The 15,713-nt window shown below is 40.4% G+C and overlaps 1 long non-coding RNA gene across 1 annotated transcript; it reads left to right on the top strand.

Annotated features, from left to right (window-relative positions):
- Positions 1-7,692: 7,692 nt before the first annotated feature.
- On the top strand, positions 7,693-11,347 carry LOC118495286. The gene is made up of 3 exons (XR_004897638.1): positions 7,693-7,774; positions 9,827-9,833; positions 11,337-11,347. It is a non-coding gene; the product is annotated as an uncharacterized LOC118495286 (long non-coding RNA).
- The last annotated feature ends 4,366 nt before the right edge of the window (positions 11,348-15,713 follow it).

Genomic DNA, 15,713 nt, shown 5'->3' with positions numbered 1-15,713 from the left:
TTTGCCTTCTCTGGCGAGATACTACACCTCTCCTGACTTATGGCATGTCCTGCACAGGAGAAAACTCTCAGATGGTGTCCAAGAGGCCTGTACACACAGGTATGAGTTTGAAAGGGCAGACAATTTGGGGGGGGGCTGTCCCGCCTCCCCCACCACCAGGCTACAGGGTCGGCAGAGCAAGTGTAATATGTTGACTAGCGATCAAGTGCAGGCAGTGAATGGTTAATATGCTTTTACGTCTGTTTCAGTGAGCCCAGAGGGAAAATATGCAATTTAAAAGTAGCCTACCTTTACGGTAGCTAGCTAACGGTAGACTACAGAGAAAGTGTGATATTTTTTTGTCCGTTTCGGAGCGTGTATAAAAAGCCGTCTATCAGCTGTGATTGTAGAGTGCATGTCCGAAAATAGCGCAGACACACGCTTCACACCGCGAGCGGGCACGTGCGCCACTCGGCAGAAAAAGGAGAAAGAAAAAAGAGTCTGCCGCTGTCCGGAGCGACAGAGGGAAAATATTTCAGCCGGAACCGAAATGAGGAACCGAAATTTGCCTTCTAATCCGGTCCGAATACTACCGTTTGCATAGGAACCGGTTCCATGGAACCGGGTTTCGGTACCCAACCCTATTCGTAAGGGTCAATTCCAGTGTGATTTCAGTTTTATGCTTTTGCAAACATTTTAGGCTCCTTTTGAAGCTTATTGGGTGTTTTAAACTATATCTTATACAACATAAACTTAAATTTACATTCAGTTCCCAGCGTGAATTTATAATCTAATCACAAACCTAAACAGATATTAATTCAATTTTAACAGCTTATTGAGAGAAATAAAAACATATTGTGATAAAGGTTGCAAGAAATGAGAAAACACCCAGTCGCACTGAATCTGCCCTTTGACACAGTTGTTGGAAAACTAGGATTAAGAGAAACTCTGAACCCATTATTTAAATCTCATACCACAATTTGAAAGCACAAAGACAACATGTTGTAGTTTTAAAGTGCCTGTCGATGCAAATGGTTTTCTCTTACAGTACTCTCTTACTTACTTACAGCCTGCGTTCACTGTGTGTAGTGACTTGAGATGCCATCTAAAAGCACTTGAAACAGATTGTTTTGAATGACATACATTACTATAGGCAACAACGAGCTGTTACCTTGTCAAACGTGCCATTCAATTCAATGCAAATCAATGCTGGATCAGGGAGGTTGGGAATTAAGAAGCTGGGCAGCCCTGGGGACATAGGTTGCCCTTCTCTGCATCCTGCAGCCTGGGCAGCGAAGTCTGCGTCCTAAAGGGGGACACTCAAACACATTTGCTATACATGCCCTTGAAAAAGCAAAGGGTTTTTCCCTTTTTTTGTAAAAAAGTCAGTAGCAATCGATAACAAAATTATGTAATTATTCCACATAAACTTCAAAAACTATGAATAAACAACAACAAAAAGAAACTATTCAATACATGAAGGGGTGCAAACTCATCAGGGGAGAAAAAGGGTGAGAGAAATGCCCCAGGAAAAAAAATCTTTTCTGCTTTAAAATGTGGATTTACAGTTGATTTTAGCTTGAGAATATAGGGGGAAACTCGCCCTATAATACCTGTAATGTAATTACTGCTGCAAATGTAAGGGGGACATCATTTCAGGCCACTTACGGTAAAAAATAAAAAAAACTCATCAGATCCCTGAAATGAACAATTCCTTATTTTCTTTGGTATTTTTGTTGTATATTAATATGATGATTGTTGGGTAATATGTATGTTGATGTTGTCCATTGTTATCATGTGACGAGATGATACGTGCACATCTGCAAGCCGAACACCTGTGTGTGTGTGTGTGTGTGTGTGTGTGTGTATGTGTGCGTGCGTGCATGTGTCTGTGTGTGTGTGTGTGTTTAAAGTTACTTTCTCACGATGTGTGTGTCTGTGTAACACAGGGCGTGTGTGATGCGTCAGTGCAGTAGTACTGGGATAGTAGTGTCTGTAGTTTAGCAGTTTAGTAGTTATTGCATGCTGCATGCTGCTTCTGCTTGCTACATTCTGCTTACATCTATTGCCACCGACTAGCCCTTGTGCAAGGGGCAAAAAGAGGAGCCGAGTGCGTAAGTCTCCTCCTGTTGGTACACAGCCTCTCCACCGCCAAGACTCCTACAGTGCCTCCTCGCGGCCACACACGGTAACTGGGCCCTAGCGGACCCAGGCTGAACTGTAGGGGATCTCGGAGCAGGAGTGGGCCCCAGAGGCGTGGTGTGCAGGCCCACCAAGTAGTGGACACGCCCTGGCACCCGCCAACCACTGCCCCAACTACGGGTAAATAGTCCCACTGCCTTGTGGGGTAGCCTATAGAGGCAAAGGCTAAGGGAGCACACCCTGAAAAAAAAGACAAAAGACCTCAACGGCGGAACAGGCGGAGGATGATGGGTCACTTAAGTGAAGCATCACAACGGCTGGGAAGGCAGATGAAGGCTGCAGCAGGGATGGGTCTCCAGTCGTCTTGGACTCCATGCCACTGCATCCTGACCCAGACCTGCCAAGGACCGTGTGGTGGCTGTCTGTGCACCAGCCTCCCCACGTTAAACAACGCCACGCACAGGCGTCCTCCACAAAGAAGACATGGGGGAACCTCCTACCTAAACCGAGGTTCACAATGCCATCAGGAATCTCAGGAACAACAAGGCTGCTGGTCCTGATGGGATCCCCGCGGAGATCTTAAAGGAAGGAGGACCAAGGCTCTGGCACCACATTCACAATCTACTCGTCAAGGTCTGGGAAAGGGAAGAGCTCCCCTCAGAGCTCCGGGATGCCCAAATTGTTACCATATTCAAGAAAGGGGACAAGGCTGAATGTGGAAACTACAGGGGCATCTCGCTCTTGTCAACAACAGGCAAAATCCTTGCTCGTGTCCTCGCCAACCGCCTGCTACCACTATCTGAGGAGGTACTCCCTGAATCACAGTGCGACACAAGAAAAGTGTCGGGAACAAGGACTGCCTCTGTACATGGCCTTTATAGACTTGACAAAGGCCTTTGACTCCGTGGATCGTCAGGCACTGTGGAGCATACTATCAAAGTACGGATGTCATGACAAATACATCCGTGTACTGAGGCTACTGCATGACGGCATGTCAGCCACAGTGCTCAACAGTGGCTTTGAATCTGAGCCCTTTATTGTAGAAACTGGGGTCAAACAGGAATGTATCATTGCTCCCACCCTATTTGCCATCTTCATTGCAGCCATACTCCACCTTACTGGTCAAGAGTTGCCACAGGGGATCCCAATCCTTTACAGGACTGACGGCAGGCTATTCAACCTTAACAGGTTCAAAGCCAAGAGCAAAGTCAGAAATACCACCATCATGGAGCTGCAATACGCCGATGATAACGCCATTGTAGCACGCTCCCCTGAAGACCTCCAGGGCATCCTAAATGCCTTTGCCAAGGCATACAGAGCCCTGGGTTTGGCCTTGAACATCAAGAAAATGCAGGTTCTGTATCAACCACCACCCAACCAGCCATCACTCCAGCCCATCATCAAGGTGGATAACACCACTCTGGAAAGCGTGGAACACTTCCCCTACCTTGGCAGCATTCTCTTTTCCAAGGGCAATATAGACTCTGAGGTTAACCATCGCCTGAGCTGTGCCAGCGGAGCCTATGCCAAACTCAGGACAAGAGTCTTTGATGACCGAGACCTGAGGGCTCAAACCAAGCTCCTGGTCTATAGAGCTGTGATTCTCCCAACCCTGCTGTATGGAGCGGAATCCTGGACCACCTACAGCAGACACCTAAGAGCCCTGGAACTATTCCATCAAAGAGCCTTAAGAAAAATCTTGAGGATCAACTGGGAAGATAGACATACAAACTCCAGCATTCTGGAGGAAACAAATATGCCCAGCATCACTACCATCATAATGCAGTACCAACTCCGATGGACAGGACATGTCATCCGCATGTCCAACAACCGTCTCCCAAAGCAGATTCTGTACTCCCAGCTAATAGAAGGACAGCGAGCCCCTGGTGGGCCAAAGAAACACTTTAAGGACAATATTAAGACCAGCCTGAAAAAGTTTAACATCACGTCCAGCGACTGGGAGAATCTAGCGTTGAACAGGGACTACTGGAGAAAAGCTGTGCAGGAAGGTGCAGCACACCACGAAATAGTACTCCGCCGTGCCGCAGAGGCAAAGCGGCAACACCGCAAGGACAAACAGAGACAGGCTCCACCACCACACACTAATTCAACCTTCCAATGCCCACATTGCAGCAGAATCTGTGGATCACGGATCGGCCTTTACAGCCACCTGAGGATGCACAAATAAGACAACCCAACAGAGAGGACAGTCATACTCGTTTCGAGTGACCGCCGAAGGAAAAGATCAAAACTAAGGTCAGAGGTTAAAGGTCAACTCTTGATATTAAAGAAAAAAAGCTGCATGTTTAACACACATTCTTCCTGTGGTATTCTTTCTTCAAAGAACCTCTTGTCCCACAAGTGATGTATTGCACGCCAACTTTTAGTGACAGCTCATTGTGAATGGATTTTTTCCTCCTGATGTCTTAAAGCTCCATTGTGTAATGTTTTGAGTTGATTCTTAGCAAAACCCCCTTTGTTCTTTCACAAATATGTGCTCATTCATGTGTAATTACTTCCACCAACTAATCAAAGTATTCTCGTAAGTGTAGAATCTGCCATTCAGAATCATTCAGAATACATACGAGCGACTCACTCGTATGTATTGGGGGGGGGGGAGATTACTCAATCTGCCAGCAGATTTGAAAGAAAAGCTGATACTAACATTAGCTTGCATTCGTTTGGTAACCTGATAGCTGAATGAAATGGTACCAAAATAACGAAACGTAAAACTATTATTACACTGGAAGGCACACTCATGGACAAAGTCGTACTTCTTGGAATAATACGGCCACCGTAGGAGTTACAACATGCTCGGAATGGGAGAGGCTAGAAAGTAATATTCAGTTGGTTGTCATATACAATTTTACTGCTAGATGGGAGAAATTCTTACACAATGTAGCTTTAAGTTTTGACTCATCTTTGATCTAGTGACAGGTTTTCATTTTGAGATGCAGGGTTGTGTGTTTTAATATTTGGGGTATGTACAATAAGTGCTTCTTGAGGATGAATGTTTGCTCCCTAGAAACCTGTCAAACTCATCATACCGGCGCTACAAGCACCTCACGCTACTCTCTGGTAACGGTTTGTTATCTGTCTGGCCGTCTTTCTATCAGACTATTACTGTCACTTGAACCCAAGCAGCTGGGAATGCTGTTTGCTGATGTGCCTGCTCTGCAAGTCGACACCTCGTAGCCTAAAAGCTCACTGACACCTCTTGATGACAAATGATTTACAGATCAAAGAGGCTCTGGACGTGCACACGTTTGCAGTCTTGTATAAAGTACTTGAAAGCAATACTTGAGCGAAAGTAGAAGTATCTTACCAGAAAATTACTTTGGTAGAAGTTGAAGTCTCCTTTTAGAATATTACTTGAGTAAAAGTCTTAAAGTATCTGATATTTACAGTACTTAAGTATCAAAAGTAATGTTCTGATATAAAATGTACTTGAGTATTAGAAGTCAAAGTAAAAAAAAAACTTGATTATGAACTTTATGGCCTAAGGTGTGTAACGTTATCTTCATCACCACTGTCGTCCGGGTGGTCATTGTCTGTTACCATGGCGGCAGAGCCTGCATCAGGTGCTTCCATGACACTATCAGTCATTATGCTTCCTCCTCTTCTTCTTTAGTTTTGGCCTATGGTTTTTTTTTTGCCGCTTGGCAACAAACAGGCATAAGGTCACCAACTGGAATGGAGCGTGCATTATCTTGGCAATTTAGGAGCAATGATTCGCCAAACCTGCTTTTTTACAGTGTACTTTCCAGTTTCCAGTAACGAGTAACCAATTTGCTTAGGGGAAATGTAGTGGAGTAAAAGTGAAAGTTTCTGGAAATATAAATAACCAAGTAAAGTACAGATACGTGGAAATTCTACTTAAGTACGGTAGCGAAGTATTTGTACTTCGTTACATTACAACACTGCATGTTTGTGAGTGATAAATTGGCTGGTAATTCACAATTCTATAAAAGCTCTGAAGCAATTTAATTAATTATTTTCAAAAACACTAAGACACCTCATGTGTCAGTTGATTATTGTACTTTTTGTGCTGCATCGTGCACATGAACATGTTTAAAAATTGCAAACCTGTTTTCTTTGATATTCTTTTATTCTCTAACATTGAAACTGCAGAGGTTGTCAGCTTTTCAACTGATATTAATAATGTAATTTTCATGTGTTGTGTGTTTACATGTTTTTTTACACTTGGGGCTGAGGTTCAGAATGTGTGTTAATTTGTGTGGCTGGCAATAAAACATGTTATGTTAGGAACACAAAGTGTGAACTGCTGAAAAGTACATGTCTCTGTTCAGGGGGACAAAAGCAGCTCAAAGGCACAACGATAGAGTTACATATGTGGTATTCATCCTCAGGACATACATAGACAGCTGTCAACATGTTTTGCTTCCATGATTGATTGCCAGCCATAATTGAAAGTGTTTAAAATGTAAATACAAAGGCTAGGAAATAATAGAAACATCTTTATTAGGACTTTATGCCAGTATTTTTTCTAGTGTGCACTACTCTGTGCAGTTCATTATTATAATAATAATAATAATAATAATAATAATAATAATAATAATAATAATAATAATAATAATAATTTATACTTTATTACTCCCACAAGGGAAATTACAATGTTACAATAACATTTATTCACAAAGTGTTTTACCATCTACATAGAACTAATTGGGGTTAATCTGTATTTCATGGGTGCAATTGCTTTTTTATTATTCTATTTTGTTTTAATGTGCATTTATATATGCACATTAAAACTGCACATTTTCAGTTTGTTTTCCTTACAGTAGATGTTTATTCTGAAGTGTGAAGTGCAAAATAAAGAGAATGATCATGACATGCCTGGTCCTGAAAATCAAGAAACTCTTTAATTTGGATCTTTTGTTACAACATTCTATAAATGCATTAGAAGAATCAGAATCAGCTTTAATGGCCAAGTGTGAACACATGCAGGGAATTTGACTCTGTTTTTTTGTTGCTCTAAAAGTTCATACACAAAAAATAGACACACAGCTAAAAACAAGGACAGCAATTTCAATTAAATTTTATTCGTAGTGTCAAATCACAACAGAAGTTATCTCTGGACACTTTACAGGTAGAGTAGGTCTGGACCACACTCTATAATTTAGAGACCCAACAATTCCCTCCAGAGAAAGCATCAACAAAGCTATACAAGGTAAACATAAACATTTGATTACTATCTACAAACATTACATCACGTTTCATTTAGCTGATGCTTTTATCTAAAGCAACTTCCAATAAGTGCATTCAATCATGAAGGTACAAACACCGAAGAACAAGAATCCAGTAAAAGTACATTAGCTTCAAATAAGTCAAACTACAAAGATCCACATGCAAGCGCAACATGTAAGTGGAATATATATATATATATATGTATATAACCATCATCTTCTTAGCCAAGGTGCAGTCGAAGAGAGGTGTTTATTGCCTGCGGCGGAAGATGTGTAGACTTTTAGCTGTCCTAATGTCTATTGAGAGCTCGTTCCACCATTTATGAGCCAGGACAGCAAACAGTTGGGATGCCGATGAGTGATTAGGTGTCCCTCGCAGTGAGGGAGCAGCAAGCAGATTGGCCGATGCAGAGCAGAGTGGACGGGCTGGGGTGTAAGGTTTAACCGTGTATTCTGGGTCTGAGCCGTTCGCAGCACGGTACGCAAGTACTAGTTTCTTGAAGCAGCAACTGGTTACCAGTGAAGGGAGCGGAGGAGTGGTGTAGTAGGTTGAAGACCAGTTGAGCTGCTGCATTCTGGATGAGCTGCAGAGGACACTAGCAGGTAGACCAGCCAGGAAGGAGTTGCAATACATATAAGACATATGTTTGTATATAAAAAAAATGCATATAAGTTCATATAAGCTATACATATACACATGCATAAGCATACACATACGTACATACACACATGTAAACAACCACCTCTATGAGGATTGTAAACAGTAACAAAAACGAATGTAACTGTGGTGAATAACCGTTGGAATGCAGCAGTAGTATAAAGTGAGCCAAAAAACAGGGGTGGCCAGACTTGTAATTTAAATGAAAAAAAAATAAAATAAAATCATCTACCTGCCAATATGGGAACATAAAGATTTGGCCCGTTAGCAAACAATCCTGGCTGATCAACAATAGCTCCACGCAGCTGGAGACAGGTTAAACGGCTGTAAAGCAACCCTCATAAAGTTCACAACCCCGGAAAACCGCAGGAAGGCAATAAAGCATAAGAGAACATGTTGTTCTGCTATCCAAGAGGAGCTCAAAGGAGGAGGCCTCCCAAAGAAGCAGGACAGGACAGGTGTGAACTTTTAGGATGCCTCAGACTTTCTCCATTCAGTTGCTCAGTGTGCAATTATATGATTTTATTTGATATCTTAAATTATGGGATTCAAATATATGTACCCAGTTTTATGATTTAAAGCTAGCTGTGTAGCAGGGTGTACACAAACAGTGATTCTGGCAGTGTGGTATATATTATAGCTATGAGCTTACTTTGGGAATACAAAATACATTCAATTAAATGTTTTAAATATGATGTGTGGGGGCGCCTGGTTAGCTCACCTGGTTGAGGTTCAGTCCTTGTCGCAGTGGCCGTGGGTTCGGTTCCAACCTGCGGCCCTTTGCTGCATGTCATCCCCCTCTCTCTCCCACTTTATCTGACTTAATCTGTCCTATAAATAAAGGCAATAAAAGCCCCAAAAAATTAAAAAAAGGTTTTTATAGTTTTAATCTAAAAAGAATAAAATATTAAATAAAACTAAACATGTATTAATGATATTGCGATTTTCCACTGAATTGTATGAAGGACACCCCTGAAAATGAGATTCAACATCTCAAGGGGCCATCCTTTCAATTAATTAATATGGTAATAATAATAATAATAATAATAATAATAATAATAATAATAATAATAATAATAATTATAATTATAATCAAAATCATTCTAATATTACATTAATAAATTGAATTGCGTGCTGTGGTGAGCCTGTGTCTGGTTCACACATGGGATGCCTGGGACAAGATTAAACTAGATCATTGTGTAATCTTTCCTTTGCAATGTTGTTTTTTTAGAGGTGTCAGAATGTTGTGCAAGGTTTTGGCATCACCTGTTTGACATGCAAGTTTCCTCGCGTTCACTTTCGGGATGTCAACTTGCCAGACACGCCTGAAAAAAAGACTGGAAAGTGGAAAGTAAAATAAAACTCAATTTCATTATGTAGTTGTTGAGACTTATTTGCGCAAGATGAGTTGAGAAATCTTCTGCTGAGTCAGCCTGTTCTTCTTTCCACAACATTCCCTCGTGCATTTCCAAAAAATCTATCTGCAAACTAGAAGTGCTCACAAGACTGGAATCTGAGGGGACTTTCAAACTCACCATGAGAACGAAGGCACCTACAGATCAAGTGACACGCAACGCACATATCTTCAAGCTGTTTTCTTACTAAAAATAATTACATTGTTTAACTGAAGTCCACAGATGTTTTTATAACCAACAGGGACAATGTGTGACTGTGACAAAGAGTAATGGCAATAATACTTTCCTACTCCAATCTGTCTCAAATTTCACAATGGTTTATTGTGTTTTTTAAAAACAGAAAGTCAGACATAAAGTAAACATTCACAAGACCGAATGGAAATCTTACAAATTCTGTTCAGCCCCATACATATGGTAGGCTGCAGGAGTCCTGTAGCAAACAAGAAGTTTGCACATTTTTTTGGTACTGTATTTAATGAACGGCTGCCATTTTGACATCAAACATCCTCATCTGACAACCTATACTCATTTTTCATGGCAGACATGTCATAGCAGGGAAAGCACAGGTATAATTAATGACATCTGTAAAACTTAATTGCATTTTGGTAAGCCACTGCCCTGGTGTTGTGCGTGTGACACATAATAGTCCTGAGCCATTTTAGCTGTATTAGTTACACCTGTGCTTATCCTGCTATGACAAGTTAAAATATCAAAAGGTCAGTGTGAACTGCTCTATATATCTTTGTCATTTCATTTGTAGCATTGCAACTGTTTCAAAGTAGTTACAATATGGTTTGTGCTACCAAATGTGTTGTTTTAAAATGCAACAGGCCTTTTCAAGGACAACACTTTGACTTGTCACAGTGGGAAAAGCACAGGTGGAGATCTATAAATTCCATTTAGCTGCGTTGCTTTTAGGATCCTGGTATTGTGCGTGCTGGCTCACTGCCACAGCGTCATGACCTACCAGGCCACTTGAATAAAACAGAGCCATTGTTAATGTTATCAGTAACACTGTTACTGTGCTCTTCCCAGTATGAAATCATGTAGGCGTCTTCCATGAAAAGGCCTGTTGCGTTTGAAAACAATAATTGACAGACTTGCAGAAGGCCAACATAAGGCTTTTGTTTAATTTGTTTTTCTTTTATTTCTGTTTTATAAACTTTGTGCAAACCAGAATGTAAAAAAACAAAGTGGATATAGTGCTTGTAACAGAGAAGCATGTTACTTCTAACACAAACATTTGTTACTCAGAATGTTCCATTGATTCAATTTACATTATATAAGAGGTTTATTTCTGACATTGGGCAAATACACTACAACAGTTTTAATCAGTATTTAAGAGAGTAATTGTTTAAATGGGCTACATGGCAGCAATAACTGCTACTCTGCTAGTATTGCATGAAATTGTATTTATTTTACTTGCTTGTTTTTCCCCCTGCCATGCATGTCACAACAAAGGAATGTGTTTCCCCCGTTCTAAATAATCATAAAAAGGACAGCCACAGTATGATGGTTGTTATCATCATCATCTGTTTTCCTATTTCGATGCGTGCCTTGCCATGCCATGACTTGCTTCTGTGGCCACCCAACCAACTCCACCTAGCAGCACATAATGAAAAAAGACTAAACCTGGATTTGGGAACATTGTGTTGATGTCAATAAGGAGTAATAGCTCATACTGCCTCATAAGCCTGCACATTAAAATGTAGCAAATATCTCAATTGACGCGTCATATTTTATAATTTAAAAGTGTGTCTACCCCAGAGATCATGATGTATGTCACTTTTCACATGTAACAAATATTTTTCAACATTTTATGATATTATTCCCAAGGTTGTCTGGAGTTCATTTCCTACTCTGTTTACATCTTAAACTTCCTGCAGCCCACTGACAGCTCATTTCGCATGGGCCAAAACTGGTACAGAGGATAAGGGATGTTTACTACACAAAGGGCACAGTCACACAAATAGACCACAATGGAGGAGGGAGAATTGCATAATGTCTCCAAAACTATACCAAATAACTGTTGTGATAGAAAATAGTATGAGCATAAACATGCTGCAGAAAACTGATCCATAAACTTAACACTGTCTACATTTCTAGAGGTTTGCTGAAGTCTTAGCTACCACCCTCATCTTTAAGTAACATCTTTCATTTGTTACTTTGTTCACTTGCCTTGTTATTGCTTGTGTCGCATATAAAAGATGTTAAAAATAGATCAAGAGACTGCCTATCTCTGGAATTACAACTGCACTGCACTGCACTGCAGTGTAGTGTGTAAAACTAAAATGGGGCCCTTCTGTGTTTTAAGTGAACTTGATTTCTTGCTATAACAAGTCTTGGATAATCTGTGTACACGTCCAGTACACAATCTTGCACTATTGTTTTTTAATCTTGTTTCAAACATCAGATTTGAGCTATATGCCATACTGTATCACAGCTACCTAGAAAACCCTGAAGCCTTCTCTTGTGATCTTGTGATTGTTGCCCATGCACTGTTCTGAAGGAACACAGCTTGGGAAATGTACATGTTCAGTATTGTGCAGGTTATGCAACCATCTCCCCTTTGGCCCTGCATGGGTCACATGTTAGTGAGGTCAGCGGGGCTTTAAATGATGTGTGGGCTCTTGCTGTGCAGTAGTGCCATGAACCGGGGTATCACCGTAAATCTGAAACCATTGGCTGCTGACCTTTCGTCTTTATTAATTAGATGTCCTGAGCTGATTGCATTCCTAAAGCGGCTTTGATCAGTTGGGATACAAACACCTTCACCATTGAGAAGAAAAACAAGAGCTTCTCACTCACAATAGCCAAGCCCCAATCCACTAAAATGCTAACTGTTCTGTTTTAATTTAGCTATTTCTTTTTAATGTTCAGTTTACTGAAAAACAACCACATATGCTTTTTTTCATATGATCGTGGTAAAATTACACCACAGAATACATTTTGAGTTTAAATGTTTTAGTCCAAGATTCAAATAAAATACATTTTCATCACAGATGAATTTTTCAGAACAAAAGTGTTCATGTTTTAGTGTATCACTGGACAGACAAGGACTTAAAAAATATAATAAATCCAACCAACAGCTTGCATTAAGGTTAGGCTCTCCAACATCCTCGGGTGTAATACACATTTTTTTAAATCCATATATTGTTTCTAGAAGCATGGCAAACTCCAGACACTTAACCCTTAAGACTGTTGTGTCTTACGGTTCGTCAGGTGTATCCTCTGAATAGCATTAGCAATGCTAACATCCAGACAGGACATCTTCATCATGTTCATCGGTTGTGACCTTTTGAATCCAAAACAAATGTATTTCAACAGTTTATTTCCCAACATTTCAGCAAATATGGCAGGGAGACTGATGTGTTTAAGATGAGCTTTGCGAAGGTTTGTGCTGCAATTATTTTTGGACCAGAGAGAGAGATTACTTCTTGTAAAAACTAGGCAGAGCAAGCACTTTTCTATATCTATCTTTCAGCCAAGAAACCACACGTCAACACTGACCTCATTTCTAATGTTGACAGCTTTGAGGATTATTGTTGTTTGGCCCATCATGTGGACAAAAATAGAATGAAATGTGTAAGAGGTCACACAGCTACATCAGATATGGAAAGGCTCAGGGGGGAGGATTAATTTGATTATACACGATTCAAGGCATAACCAGCATCTTTCTGTTGTGCAACAACTGTGTCTGTGTGGCTGGACTTTGTACATTCGAGGTTACAGAGGCTTGAACTGAACATCATGAAGCAGTTACTGATACACAGTCATGACCAGACAGCAATACATCAATAAATCTGGCTCTGACAGGTTGTAACCAACCCCTACATGGACTTGTGCATTGTTTTTTTGTTTTTTGACTCTGTCCTTCTCTGAGTTCAATGTAAAATTGTCCCTTCAGCAGATTAAAAAGTGGTGTGGAGGAAGATGTCAATGAAATTATGTTTTTTAAGTTTTGAAAAGTGTTGTATCCCTAAAGCAGGTAATCAGCTTTCTTATGTGAGAGAGCAATAACGGGACATTTTTCATATTATTTAACCATCTGTCATCAGCAATTTTAAACTCTTTTGAATGGCTTTGTTTGGAAAAGCAGATTGACTCCTTGTTTACATTACAGGAAATGTGCATTGCATGACACTGCATTACAGCATGGCATACAGCTCAAATCTGACATTTTGTTTCATTCAGCTCTGACTTTAATGTTGACATGATGAATACGCTGACATTCAAAGTACACACAAATTGTGTGTGTCTGCATGAAAAGCAGTCAGACCAAATGATTCCCCTGCATGCGATCCCAACCACATTGAGGCAGAGCTCGCTTATCCCAGCAAAACCCCTGAATTTCCATCCGAAACAGATGTTCTTTTTTTTTGGATTGCATAACACTAGTAATCCAACACAAACTCTTCCCTTGGCTGCCTGATTTCAAGTAAGCTCCAATCTAAAGTTTAATTCCACACGGAAGGCTCTTCCCACACTTTTAATATTTAACTGAACTTGTGAGTAGTGAGCTAGTGAGCCTATAACCAGGGCTGAGATCAATGTTTCATTGATGATTCTAAGAGAGAAAAAGATGTTGAAATTGGCTTATGTAATTTCGAACATCTTGGTTTGAAGTGTTGAAATGACATACTTAGTGCTTTGTTTTTACATCCACACAGATGTGTTATAATGAGGTAAGAATAATACAATCAAATCCTGTACACCTTTATGACTTTAAGACTATTTGACCTTAAAAAAACAACTTGTATTTCAAAGATAACTGGAGGGAACAAATAAACAAAAAGGCATTTCTAACATGGTCTATTTTCCTGATGCGGCTCAAGTTCTGCACGACTGAAAAAACGGTTAAAATCGGTTTCAAATAAAAAAGCCACATGCACTAAAGTGATTCTTGAACACACTGTTCCTAAACCACTCCCAAAATAGAATGACAGAATAAGTGTCAAAGCAAAATAGTAAATCAAGCCCAGGCCCTAATTGTCTTCAGACTTTCTGTGAGCCTCTGTGGCATGTACACACGCTAGCTGTGCAGCCAGATGGATTTTTCCACTGCGGCTGCATTAGCCATTAACGCAAGTATGATTAAACTGCAGTGCCACTTCCAGCTGTAGCAGACCCTTCAGCCTCTTTTAATTGACAGCCACAAAGTGTTCAGGTATCTGTATAAGAAGACTGACTCTAATTATCTTGTGCAAAAGAGCCAATAAACGCCTGACCTTCTCCTCTTTGCTACATTAAACAAAGTCAATATGCTGCACATCCCACCTGCCACTAATTCCATGCAGAAAGCATTTCATAACAGCCATATTGATCACACATAGAATCAGTTGTTTTGACACAAAACACCGGGAGGGACCTCAGTTTTATGGGTAACAGTGAGCAATGGGGAAGACACTGTGTTTACTTTCATGCTATTTGATCTGTGGTGGTGATTCTGGACCCCGAGCTGAGACTCTCTGATCTTAGCAATGGATGTGAGCCTGGTCTACACACCAGGGATGCCGCAGCATATCTAGTTACACACAGGCTGAACTGACTGGCTGCCAATCTGTCTGAAATGCTACTAGGACAAACTGTTTTTTCACCCAGGCAGATTCCTGTCCTCTGGCAACCAGCTATTATTACTTCACTATTAGTGGTCACACAGCTTTTGACTTTGGGAGAAAAAGAAAAAAAAAACTTTTCTTAAAAAGTATCAATGGGATGAGTCTTTCCTAAGTCTGAGGAGCAAACATGCTAAATTAAAAGTACCTTTGTCTAAAGTATGAGCCTCGTGGCTCAAAAACATAAAATCACATGCTGCTCATCAAGACTGACCTTGTAAACACAAACAAGGCTCACAAAGCTGAACAAATCAACATCCTATACAAGATGTTGTGATGAGTGGCTCCAACTTTCAAGAGGTTAGTTTTGCAAACAGATGTGTTGTTTCCTCTGAAATTTAAATTAAAGATTTCACAGTAATTCTCTGCAAGTTGTTGCAGCCACCTCATCGGTCTGTGTTCCCTGACTGGTTTTCCAGTGAATAATTGTTTCCATTGCATAGAATATGTAACCTCCAAAACACTACCATAAGTGATGCAAAAAATAAAAAAAACTAATCTGGTCTGGCATTACTGCTCCTGTAAGAAATGTGACCTAGCATTCATTACTCCCCATATAAAACAGATAATGTATTGTCATAATACTGTGTGTTATATCATTAATTTAACTTTACTGCCAGGAGTCTGCGATGGGATCACATCATACATCTATAATTTTTTTACACACACACACACACACGACAGTGTCAACGTATCA

Source organism: Sander lucioperca, chromosome 1, assembly GCF_008315115.2.
Source record: "Sander lucioperca isolate FBNREF2018 chromosome 1, SLUC_FBN_1.2, whole genome shotgun sequence".
NCBI lineage: Eukaryota > Metazoa > Chordata > Actinopteri > Perciformes > Percidae > Sander > Sander lucioperca.
Note: the sequence above shows the minus strand (reverse complement) of the source record. Positions and strands in the feature narration are given on the sequence as shown.